This window comes from Cygnus atratus, chromosome 9, assembly GCF_013377495.2.
Source record: "Cygnus atratus isolate AKBS03 ecotype Queensland, Australia chromosome 9, CAtr_DNAZoo_HiC_assembly, whole genome shotgun sequence".
Taxonomy (NCBI): domain Eukaryota; kingdom Metazoa; phylum Chordata; class Aves; order Anseriformes; family Anatidae; genus Cygnus; species Cygnus atratus.
This window is the reverse complement of record NC_066370.1, coordinates 16,937,781-16,947,098: the sequence shown is the minus strand read 5'-3', so window position 1 is coordinate 16,947,098 and position 9,318 is coordinate 16,937,781. Positions and strand designations below refer to the sequence as shown.

At 41.6% G+C, this 9,318-nt stretch overlaps 1 long non-coding RNA gene across 1 annotated transcript; it reads left to right on the top strand.

Moving 5' to 3' along the window:
* Nucleotides 1-6,310: 6,310 nt before the first annotated feature.
* On the top strand, nt 6,311-8,826 carry LOC126913402 (uncharacterized). Its single transcript, XR_007708628.1, has 3 exons — nt 6,311-6,404; nt 7,867-8,003; nt 8,755-8,826. It is a non-coding gene; the product is annotated as an uncharacterized LOC126913402 (long non-coding RNA).
* The last annotated feature ends 492 nt before the right edge of the window (nt 8,827-9,318 follow it).

Sequence of the window (9,318 nt, the reverse complement as noted above, 5' to 3'; positions counted from 1 at the left end):
AGCTATACCAAGGTGCCCTCTCTGAGATCAAATCTTACAAAGACAACAGTTTTCACATGCCTTTTTTTCCATCTTGAGTTCAATCCAGTTCACAGTCATGATTTACAAAGGAATAGCAAGGGATGATTTTATGATTCTGTAGTTGTTCTGAGAGCACAGAGCCAGTACACAACTAGCCAGCTGCAAAAGCTTGTTCAGGGCAACAAATGCTAGCCAGGATTTGAAGTACAGATTCATTCAGGAGTGCCAGTACCCGAAAGCATCATTCATGCTCTTCACTGCATGCTATATAATGTCCCTACGTGACTGTGGACTGATTACAAGACAGCATGCCAGGATTCAATTGCTTTCCATACCCACCAGCAGAAGGAGATGAGTGAACTTTCTAAGAGGTAAGGTTCATGTAACTCGGGTATCAGTGTAATTATTAACAAACTGTCAATTTTTAATCTTTCTTTTATCCATTCAATAGGGAAGCCTTAACTTTCTGATCCCATCCATTAATCCAGTTCCACTGCACAGCAGGGGTATAACAGAGCTCAAATTTAACTGGATAGTATCAATGTTGCTTAATTGTTAGGGCTGTTATGTTTGCCCAGAGAAGGGAGATGTGGGTAGGTGTTTTTCAAAAAGGACAACCACAACCTGATCAGGAGTTTGTGTTACATAGCAGCAATCATTTTGAATGTGAGCAGTGGCTGAAACAGAAAACTGCATCCCTCTGTGGCTCTGAGTGGTCTCTGCAATGCATTATTTTCTTGTTGTGCATAAAGGACTGCCTAAGCAGAATCTGGACAGTGCTGAAGTGACATCTGTGGATTTGCAGTCAAGCTTAGGAATGGCCGAAGAGCAAAACACTCACCACTCAAAACGGGTTGTGCGTAGGTTTCAGATGGTGACACAGCCCTCTCCTGGAGGAGTTACACAACTGTACATTATCTGCTAGCTGATTTTAAATATATAAAAATGATCAAAAGATGCCATGTAAATAAGGTGTGTTATACACTGAGCAATGCTGTATCTGTAGTTTACTCCTGCAAAAACTGATGTTGCTACCAGAGTCCACGGAAAAAAACGTGGATTTAGGGGAGCCTTCTGAGCCTTAGAGAGAATAAAAATGGAGTGTCTGTGACTCAGCCAAAGGCAGTGAATAAAGCAGCATTTTCACCCTCAGGGAAACAATTAAGTCAATTTGAAAACCTTTAGTTTATTGTTGCAAACATGGGCAGCCTAAAGGAGAGATTTCCAAGTTCACACAAAGTTACAGAGGTAATAAGATATGGTATTTAGTGGTACTGAACTTCTAAAGAAATCTGTATGTATGGATTTATTTAAGCCTCTCCCCTTAAGAGATAGTAGCCAAAATCACACCAGCCTACCTACCTTTTTTTTTTTTTTTTTTCTGTATTCAATTGTAACCAATACAGTCACTTGTGTATTTCAGTTAAGGACTCACTATTCCCCAGCCCATTATCCTTTAAGACTTATTGCTCTCCAATGTGACCTCACAAACAAGAAATTCCAAGTAAAAATTCTCTCCAGAGTCAGGCAAAAGGAGATGGATGACTTAAAGTTGTCAAGGATTGACCTGGGTTCTCAGATTGCTGGAGGAAGGTAGAGCGATTTGCAATTGCCATTCAAAAATGCATGTGTTTTGTCTTCAAGGACAAAATTCAGCATCTTGAGTAAGAATTAATCAGACGTGTTACACAGGCAGTATTTTCTCAGGCCAAGTTTGAGGGTTGCCACATTAAATATAAGCACCATGAGATGCCAGTAGGCCAAGTCTGGGGATCCATGAGGCTGTATTAAATTACAAGGGGTTTTCAGGGGTTTTATCATCAAGTGCCAGGTAAGACTTGAGAAGATGATTCAGTTCCTGTACTGTTCAGTGTGAACAGATGAGGGTTTGTGAACCTGGGAACAACCCGTACTGTCATATATCAGCACTCAAAATTCCTGCGGAGGTTTGTTGTGTGTAACCTCTTCTGATATGTCGCTGTGTAGCAGAGCATGCAGATTCAATCACATCACTGTACAAGATATAAGAATAAGGAAGTAAGCTTTCTTGAAAATATTGATTGTGATAATATGACAAGATTATAAAGAAGGGGGTTAAAGGACAGTTTCTTCTCTGCTTTAGAAAGCTTCATTTCTATTTCTTTGTGATTAGTGTCTTGGACAGGACATGATATTAAAGAGGATTACCTATTTTGCCATCAGTACTACCACTTCTATTGTACACCTTCATTGGATTTGGGTTGCTTTTTTTTTTTCTGTTATTAACCTCAAAAGGGACATTGGTACAACCTTGTGTAGCATAGCCTGGAAAATACTGATTACTCAGTCTTCTTGCTGGGCTCACAGCAGTTATTTCTCTATGAGTACCATGTAATGAACATGATTCAGAAGAACAGTGAATGATGTGTTTAATTTGGGTAACATCTCCCAGCCTCCTGTAGGTATCTTTGGTTGCATGTAGCTGTTTCCAGGAGAACCAGTTAAAAAAACTGCTTGAAGATCATATCCTGCAGATGCAGAAAGGCTGAGACAGAGGAGTCCTACAAGACGAAGAAAAAAAATAAAAGGAACACCACAAGTGGAATACGATCAATACAAAGCAATTAAAAAATACAAAGAATACACGAATAAGCCACAGCACAGAACATGGAAAGCAAAAAAGGCTGCAAGCCAGCTATAGCAGCAGTCAGATTCCAGCTGACAGTATGACACTGTGGCGAAAGTACCCAGAGAGATTGTCAGATGGCAAGAAACTATTTCTCAAGATTTTGCCTTCTCTGAATACTACTTTACATGAGACTCAAAGGGTTCTTTTTTTTTTTTTTTTTTTTTTTTTTTGTAGTCATTCAGGTTAGATCTTTCAGATATTTCCGATCAGTGCTCTAACCATATGTTTTAGATACTCCTACCTAGAGTCCTCAAACTGAACCACCCTCGCAGGACCAAAATACATCTCTTGGTATAATTAAATAGTAGATCTTGCTGCCAAAATTTGTCTTGGATATTTTAATATGTTGAGAGAACTATTAGGAATTTAAGTAGAAAGAATAAAGGCAAATCTGCTCTGTTTCCTACTGATCCATGATATTTTGCCCTGGCTCCCAAACCATCTCCCAGATCTTCACAATAAGGTATTTACTTGCCAAGAGATTTCACACTTTGCACATTCTTTGGTAAAGCTGGAAATCAAGACCTACAGAGAGACTAAGGAAGCAGGAGAAACACAGGGTTTTACTGACTTGTACCTGACTCAGACACAGTGAATACAGTGCATGGATGCTCTGCACAGGAGGACACTGGTGGAGGAGTGGGACTCTACAGACTTGTTCTAAAATTTTCATTGAAATAAGGAAATCCCACGGAGCATTCTGACTGTGTCAGATCTCTGACAGAAACATCTGCCATTGAGAAAACTTCCAACAGCGATCTTTTGCTATCAAAGCACTTCTTAGATCTGCCTACAAGACAGGATACTTTGTTCAAACATGAAGAAACAAGGACTTGAGATCTTTTACTCTTTGTTACTGCTCTTCACAGTTGTTTGCTTTGGGAAATCACAGATTCTGCAAAGTGTGGTTTGCTGAAGTCATCTGGAGTTATGTTAATGGCTGCATGTGCTGGAAGGTCTGCTGTGCTCTAATCTCACCCCTCTCTTGCTTGAAGATTAAAGGCAATCCCAGCTCTGTGATATGATGAAGACAACCTGGTCTGGGTTCTCCGCAACCTCTTTTTGTCGGGAACAGAAACTACAGCAAGCACTTTGCACTGGGCACTGCTCCATGTTTAGACTTAGCCAAGACAAGAGGGGAGACTAATGAAGTCGCATGTAAAACCATTTGGACTGTGCTTTCCCAAAGAACACACGGAGGTCAGCACAAAGATATCATTAGGATGGAAGTGCAAAGGTAAAAGCTTGTAAGAGTGCATCCAAATGGCATTTCACACTCTTGGTGAGCTGACAAACACATCTTTGATTTATTAAGAATCACAGATGCATCCAGGCCCATTAGCTTCACCTTGCTGCCTTGTGCCCTGGCATGAGTATTCACCCTTTTTTTCTATTCCCTGAGAGTCAGAATGAAAGCAAAGAGAGCTAGGCATGTAACAAGCATGTCAGGCAACAGCAGAGAGTGCAACATCCCCATAACAGTGCTGCTGAGCACAGCCAGCTGCCCTGGCCTCTCCTAGGGTGGTCCTGAAGAGACAGCAGTGCTGCCAGATAGGCATTTAATAAGAGAGGCAAAACTCCCATCCTTAACATCTGGCAGCAACATGGGATCAAAACTATTTTTCCTGTAAAGACCACCACTGTGCTCTCCCAGCACAGCTTCTTCTGACTCTCTGAGCAGTAGAAGACATCTTGAAAGTCCCATGTTAGTTAAAAAGGGCAGAAATTTAATGTTTCTAAAATCCTCCAAGGTCATTTCATTAGTAATCAGTCACAGTATGTTAACTATTTTCAATTATATATATATATATATTTTTTTTGCATATTTTCATTTATAATTATACTGACTAGAATAAGTCAATTTGGTCTGTGAAAGCTTGTGCTATTTTCTCACTCATTCAACACCTGTATTAATGTGTCCTGAGTTTTACGGTATGAATTAGCAAAACCCTTTTGCATTCAGATGCCAGCTGGCAATAAAAAAAAAATAAAAATCATTCAGAAACAGTCACAGGTAAAGTGACATTAATGCTGTTTCTGACAGCTGTCTCCAGCTCATTTTCTAGTGAGAAGTGGTCTGTTTTACTGAATATGATGGAAAAAAGATGCATCGCTTGTACAAGAAGAGTGATTTTTCCCTTCCGTGGCAAAGATGCACCATGTGGGGGCCAGTGTAGGGAGAGCCCACAGGAGGAATCTTCTTGTTGATCATGAGGAGGTGTTACTTGTCAGTGGTTAAATAAAGTAGTTAACTGAGAGCAAGGCTTTATAACAAGCTATCTCCACTAATTAGTTGGGTTACCAATTATTTCAGCTTTGCCAGGCATGTTGAAAACAAGGAGAAAATAATAATGCTAGTACCTAGAATGGGGTAAGGCTATAAGGGAAGTCATTTTCCTACCCCTCTAATTGCCGTGAAGATCTATGAAGGGGAATTCAAATTGCTGATGCTGAAGATGGACAAAAGTAACTGAACCTCTCAGGGAAGGGTTTGACTGTGGGAAGAAAACAGTGCTGGCAATTGCTAGGCTCTTTTTCATGGTTTCTTGAAGTGTTATACAGTGCTTCATGGTTTTTCACAACGTTTATGAAGAAAGACAAATTTTTTAGATTTGCTTTCAGCCTTCCATAAATTCCTCCCATTATTATATCTCCCCATTACTGAGCCATCCATACATTCACTGCCTATAAAATCTTATTAGGCGATTAGTTGAGAATGTTTTAGTGGATTAGAAAAAAAATCACCAGAGAGCTTAATATAATTTCTATAAAGGGTAGTTCTCTGTCTCCTGTCATTGGTGTGGTTAAGTGGGAATGTATTTGGGACAGCAACAGCCCTACGAGTTCATGCAGGAGGGACTGTGAGGCAGAAGGAATGTAGACAAAGATTCGTGCTGCAGCTAAAACCTCCAGTGAGAGTGTGCCAAAAGGGGTGGTCCCCTTTGTCCTTGACCATGTTCTTGCTGCTTCTGCTGCGTTAGTGAGACAGCAGCCAGGAGGTGAGTGTGTTCAGACTGCTGAGCTAGCAGGAAACTAGTACTACACCTAAAAATGAAAGGCTTTCCATTAGATCGGCCAGCTTACTCATTTTATGGCTCTGCGGTCACTAGATGCAACCCTGGTGAAAGGGAAATGTGGGACTATTCATTTTCAAGGCATCTTGCTTCTAGCTAGATTACAGACAGGTTATAACATGAAACTACAAGAAGCAGCTTGCCCAGAATCACACAGGAGATCTGCAGCACAGCAGGGGACTGAACCAGGTCTCTGAAGTCTAAGCGCATGTCCAGACCAGGCTACCCATCCTATCCTTGCTGTGACAGCTGAAAAGTGGCTCACCTCGGTTCACCTTTTCCATTTTCCTGCTCAAACTGTTTATGGTTCAAGGGACACACTCCACTGCAGCCCAGATACATTTGTTTGGGACTAGACATGGTGAATTTGCCTGTAATGTCAAAGTGCTCCAATAGGGCTGATGCCTGCAGGGGAGTGGACGTCGGGGCAGAGGGCTCTGGCACTAGCTGGGTGAGGAGGGCGATGGGAGCAATGCTGAATTTTTGTGGGTGTTCTTGTCTTTCTTTTTGTCTAGATTTCTCTGATGTTCCTGAACATCCAGAGGGCCTGACGGAAGCTGCCTCCAGGATCAACACCTCTCCCCTTCATTGGCAATCTGTGGACGCTGAACTTCCAAACTCACCATGAAATGCTCTTGAAGGTACTGATGTATTTTATAGTTTTGTGAATAGTTCAGGCGCAGACTTCTAATGTATCCTTGGCTAGAAGGTAAAAGCATCCTTCTGCTCCTTCCCAGCTTCAATCTGAGCTTTCTAAGTAGAGCTACAAGCCATGTGTCTCCCTGTGGGAATTTAAAAGAGGATTAGCATTAAATGGAAAGGGACAGTAGCAACAGTTGTAAATGCTGCAAATCACTGAACAGTCACACAGTCAAAAATAGTACCTGGGGAGGACTGTTAGTATAGCACAAGCTACGGGGTAGGAGGAAAGGAAACATGAAGAATAAGCAAAACTTACTAAAAAGAGGCAGCAAAGCTTATTTGCTTGGCAACTGAATCCTGTAGCCCTTATTTTGGTAATATTGCCATTGGCTGGTTATTTCTTGGCACATCAAGGCCCTGGAAGGCTTCCTTAGAGGCCTGGCCTGGCCATTGCAGGAGCAGCAAAGTGGGAGAGACTGCAGCACGCCGGAGATGTTACTGCCCCAGGCCAGTCCTTGCTGTTGGGGATGGAAATTAATTGATCTTGCTTTTAGGGGTAAGGACAAAGAAAAACTTTGTTACCTGTGATTTTAAGATTTTGAAGGTCGGGCTGAGACAACAGTTTTTCTTGCACAGGGTTCAGCTTGTTTTGGAAGGGTGTTGTGAGTGTCAGTTGTTATCAGAGCTGATAGGCACTGCAACACAACCAAGTGTCTAGATTAGAATCTCAGTATGTTTGAGTTTGACTGTGTAAGCAAGCAGCTGCACAGAACTGCAAGTAGGTTACATTCTTTGTACTATTTGATATGGCAGTATATCAACACGTTGCTTTCTGGCCCTCTTTTTTTTTCTCTTTTTTTTTCCTCTTCCCCCCCCCCTTTTTTTTTTTTCCTTTTCTTGGACAGTGCACAGACTTGGAAGGAATACATTAGTAATGTTAACCTTTTTACCTTAATGTGGTCTACACACTACATGTGCTAAACGAGACCCACAGAACACTTTCCTTTCTCCATGTGCTGCTGGAGGAAAAGCCAGGAAGGATTCATGCTCAGGATTCGTGCCGTGTCTCCATCTCTGGCTCTCCTCTATGCAGCAATCTTGGAACAAGGAGAATCATTAAATCTGGGAACTGTGCAAGATGATGCATCATTGAGGCTCCCTACTTTCCTGTGTGCACAAAAGAAAACACAGATTCTGCAGTTCCTTTGGGTACTAGATGGAATCCAGTTCAGGAATTCAAGCACTTGTTTTTTCTTTCCTCTCCACCTTACTTGAGCTATTAATTAAAAGACTGGACTTCCCACTGCTGTGAAAACCATTCTTCAAATTACTCTCCCCTACAGAAAACAGCCTTTGCTCACAACAATTGGCAGCAGCTAGGCACCTCATCATATTTGCATGTGTTTTCACAATGGTCAGCATATTTAAGAATCCCTGGCAACATCTTTGTTTCCCACAAAGGAGAAGGCCTGCACCCACCTCCAGAGAGATGCAGTCCTGCCTACAGATGTTCCTGAGCAACGTATTTGAGATCAGCAACACAACATTACCAGTGTATTCCTAAGAGCACTTTGCAGAAGCCAGGACACGTGGAAACTGTGCGTAGTAAAACTCTTAACAGCTTTATGAATAGCCTGTCTTCACCATTTCCCTAACCCCCCAAGGGCAGAGATATGCCTTTTCATCTTTCATGTGTCCATCATATGAAGTGCTACAAGTGCTCAGAAAAAAAGGTCACACATTTTATATATATAGTTACATATGTGTGCATGTATATGTAGTTACGTATGGTTTGGTATTACATATACATGCATTTGTAAGACAAAAATCATGTGCAGGCATGATCTTTATTCATCTCCCTGCTTCATACATTAAAATCCCTGAAACAGATGTTCGGAAATCCTAACCTCCCATCCCATACAGTCACAAGCTCTAGCTGACATTGTTGTTATCTGAACTCCTAATGCTTTGAGCAAGATAACACCACCTCTTCTTCCCTCCGTCTGTGCAATTAAGTCTTTCTCAACTACCTGGGGTTGAAGAGTTCAAAATCGGTCTCTGATTTATGGGAGCCAGAGCCTTGATGTGTGGAACTACTGAAACCTCAAACTCCAGCAGCCATCGGTAGGATCAGATGGCTGGCCACTCGTGATTCGCAGGCCACTCACGATTCCCAACACATCTCGAATGAGATGCTCCGCATCAGTGGCAGTGTAAAGTTTGAAAAGTTTGGCTCAACTGCTTCTCCGTGTGAGACCTGGCGAGCACAATGCTCAGATCAACGGTGAGCAAACATTACCATCTAATGGCTGCTGGTGTTAATTACAACTATAATTTCTGTTTTAACAGTGAAGGCTGTTCCTTGTCTAAGTACTGGTACTCTGAAAACACTGTATGACTGGAAAACAAATGAACATGGAAAGGTAATAAAAGCAACGTTTATGATTTTGCTGTATCTATCAATCACCTCTGGTGGGGCAACGTAAATGGAAAAAATCCCATTGAAATGTTTCTGGGTAACATGACAGTTGCTTTGTTGGCTATATAAACTGCAGATACATGAAAAATAACAGTCATAAATAGTAATGCTATGTATTAATAACAGTGAAAGCCCTCTAACATTTTAATAGTGAAACACGATTCCAATCTCTTTTATTTCCTTAGACCAGGATGAAATGTCTCCCGTCCCTTTCTCATGCAATAGCAAGGACCACAAAACAGCCCTACATAATAGAAATGGTCTTTGAGCTCTGGTCTAAGAGTACCACTAAGATGCAGGAGGCAGGCACAAACTCTCTGTAAATGTATCTTTATGTGACTCATTGTCCTAGGGGGCTGGGCTCTACAGAAACGTATATACACCATGGACAGGAAAGGCTCCAGTGACTGTGCTAAATGGATTCCAATCAGTGA